The sequence below is a fragment of the Acanthopagrus latus genome, chromosome 8 (assembly GCF_904848185.1).
Source record: "Acanthopagrus latus isolate v.2019 chromosome 8, fAcaLat1.1, whole genome shotgun sequence".
NCBI lineage: Eukaryota > Metazoa > Chordata > Actinopteri > Spariformes > Sparidae > Acanthopagrus > Acanthopagrus latus.
The window spans coordinates 7360447-7364240 of NC_051046.1; positions in this window are offsets into that span (position 1 = coordinate 7360447).

Sequence of the window (3794 nt, forward strand, 5' to 3'; positions counted from 1 at the left end):
TATATTTATATATATATACTAATCTAGCTGATGTTTGATTTGTATGGTTGCTAAAGTTTGGTGCTGTTCTGAGCATTATTTGTGGCTTTTTGATGGCTGTTTCTTGGTTGAAGGCATAGACTGCAGTGTATTGTTATCGTGCTGTGTTTTCTGAGGTTGCTAAATCTACGTAAGCTAGCAATTGGAAAACTTGATCTCTCGGGGTGGGGGGGGGGTCTTACTCTGTGTCACGGTGTGTTTGACCATGACTTAAACTTACACCGAAATATCCCTTTAAATGGCAGATAGTGAGACATCAGTAAAAAAAGAAATTGCAGTAATGAAATGTCATCAGTGCCAGTGTGCTTCTCGTTCATACTAATCACCCAGAGGTAGGAATCAGTGCAGGGTTGAAACTGGTTCAGCGGGAAAAAAAACACAAGCTTACCTTCAGCTCTGGTTGTGAAATGAAGATGCATTTGTTCTGTTTTTTTTTTTGTTTTGTTTTTTATAAAAAGATTATGGGCTGAGTTAAAAGTGATGTGTTCATGGTGTAAACTGAAAAGATCATGAGACGTGAATCACTGAATTACTTTACTCGCTCCAACCAGATGCACCAAAAGCATCAGAAACACCTCTCCACATTTATGTACAGACACACACATACACACACACACACACACACACACACACACACACACACACACACACACACACACACACACACACACATACTTACACAAAATGTTATCTGCTTCCCCTCCTCTGCCATTGTTACAGGGCAGTAATCAATTATCTCAGTATGATGTCATTCCGCTCACCCTCCCCCATACTGTTCAGCCCTCCTCCGGTTTTACACTGGCTGCTCTCCTGGCACGCATCAAATCAGGGATGGACAACACAAAAAAACAATCATCAAAAACTGATAGTAACTCGTGTTTTTTTTATCTTGATTACACTTTTTTTTAAGGATAAGCACGCGCATATGAAGGCACATCGCAATTAAGTAACACACATGTACACTCGGTACATCATGTCATAGGGCGGTGATTTGATTACTGTTCAATGAATCCTCTCTGGCTTGATCACACTGAGTCATCTGGTCTCCGTGCTCAGTAACAGGATAATTGAATGAGGGACAGTAATGAAGAGACATGGACGCCAACATAAAGGGCAGCGAGGGGTCTCTGTCTTTGGGTTTGCCTTTTCTGTCTGTGTAGCTGGATGCAAATAACACCTCCATTATCAGTTATCAACGTGACTTCACGCCGGGGCAATGTGCAAGCCGCACACTTTGCCGCCTCCATAGACATGGTAATTGTTTTGGCAGGTGTGTGATGATGTCATCTACCACCACGCCATCAGGGCTTCTTCCACATGGGAAACAGACAGAGGTGGTCTACGTGTATATGCTGCTGTATCGCCGAGGAACAGTGGAGCTCTGAGCTGCTGTATGCAGAGCAGAACCCCTTCAGCAATATGAGGATAATCCACTTAGCTTCTGTGTGTGTCAAGATACCAACTTGCCCTGGTTTCTCTCAGCTGGATTTGCAGGGCCCCGGCGTAACAGATATCAAAATGCATATTGATCAACTGCCCCTGTCTGCATGCGCAAAGAGGCTACCACTCTGACAAGAACAAGAGATCTGCAATAAAAAGGAAACACGATGAGCCAGAGCAGAACATTGATATAAGATATGTTCCCATTTTTTTTTTTTTGACAGTCTCATCCCTCACTCTAATTATTATTCCATGTGACTCTTTATCAGAATGTGTTGAAGTTATAATAAATCCTGGATTAGCTGCATCAGAAAACTAAACCTCATGACTGGAGCCTGTGAGATGTTGTGAGATTTAGTCTTTAATCATGGCTGTTATTTACCTCGCATGCTCATCAAAAAGGCACAGATTTAAAGCGTGTTTAATTTGGCTTTTGTTTGCATTTAATTTTGTACTTCAGGTTACCCCACAGGGTACATCCATCTCAGAGATATCTAAAGGAGCCGCTCTCCTCCTCAAGGGTTCTCCAGGGCGGAGCTAATCAGCTCAGGGATGAGCGTGGTGGCGAAGACTTTAGCTGCTCCAGTTTTGATTTAAAGTACAAAAGGAACCCTGCAATCAAGAGCACGCGCATTAGTTTGAGCCCGAAAGAGATTTCGCTCTGGCGCAGTGGCCATACATTCCAGTTTGAGAAGGAGGATGAAGCTGTCAAAGCTCCCATGATAGAGATCTCCGCAGTAAAGGTATTGCATGTCCCATTGAGGTCATCTAGTTTGTGATCTGCTCCAATATCAGATGACAGCTTGTCTCTGTGTGTCTTAGCCGGAGACAGACTTGTTATTGATCCCCTTCATCCTTCGCTTAAAACAGAAAACCCATCAAACTGAGCATGGGGAGAGAGCCATACCTGCAGCGAATGCACCAAATGTGCTCGTATTTGAATTAATTAATCTCCCACAGATTTTTATAGCATTTTTATGAAAGAGAGTAATTCCCCCGGGACCCATTTATCAATTTTCTCCCCCCAGTCATAGAATGAAATTGATCTAAGCCATTCATAACAATATTAGGATACTGGTCATAATTCTCACACAATGGTCTCGCTCCCTCTTGGCCCAGTCTCTATGACAGACATGAGACCATTCGCTTTTTATTGCTGAGCCTGTGCAAGTCTGAGCCAATCACATTAGTCCCAGACCAATAAAGCCCAGAGGAGAATACAACACAATTTCCTGCATTTATTTTTGTCAGCCACATGGCAGAAAATAAGTAGATGTCATCTTATCCTGCATGAGCGATCTATCTATCTATTATCTATCTATCTATCTATCTATCTATCTATCTATCTATCTATCTATCTATCTATCTATCTATCTATCTATCTATCTATCTATCTATCTATCTATCTATCTATCTATCTATCTGATGTTTGATGTAGATCATTTGCTGTGCTGTATGAATAACGCCTGATAAAAGCAGCTATCGTAATTAGATAATCACTTATTCACCTGAAATATTAATACACACAGAGGCAGGAAGCATGATCAATATTAATCTTGGCTCACACACACACGCACACACACACACACACACACACACACACACGTGCACAGACAACACACACAGACACACACATAAACCCCCCCCATTAATAATTAAGATAGGTTCGAGCTCTGAACATGTCAGCGTGAATACAAATGCCAGACGGATTTTGTGAACAAATCACTGAGCTCTGAAATGAGTTGCCGATGTCAATCTTGTTCAGGGCGTGTATGTAAAGGGGAAAGTCAACACGGAATGGATTGAAGTGGAGTTGTTCCTCAGCCGCGGTGAGCTCGAGATCCGTAAATAAAACCTCTGCCAAAGAAAACACCAAATGAGCCCGGCAGTGCCCTCCATGTTGGAGTGCCTTGCTCATTGCCAATTGGCAAAGTGTGGCTCAGGATGGCGATGAAACTGTAGACGTGTTGGGGGCTATAATCGTAAATGAAATAGTGAGAGTTAAAGGTTGTGACAGTAAGCCAGTTTTGCTGTGGCAGAAAAAACTCTGGGGTGACACCGAGGGCTATGACAGCCATGACAGTGAGAGCACTTGTAAGAGAACGCCCACCGTGCTAATGCTATTTGCAAGGCATGTGCAGTATAAAATGGAGTCATGGGACACCAACTGTCTCCCAGCACTACAGGGGGCAATGCTCTGCAGATGAACCCGTTCTTGCTGCAAAAAAAACAACAAAAAACCTGTCAAGGACAGGTCTATTTTAGTGGAAACATATACAATATTTGTAGCTGTGTCCCACTTTCTGTGGAGATAA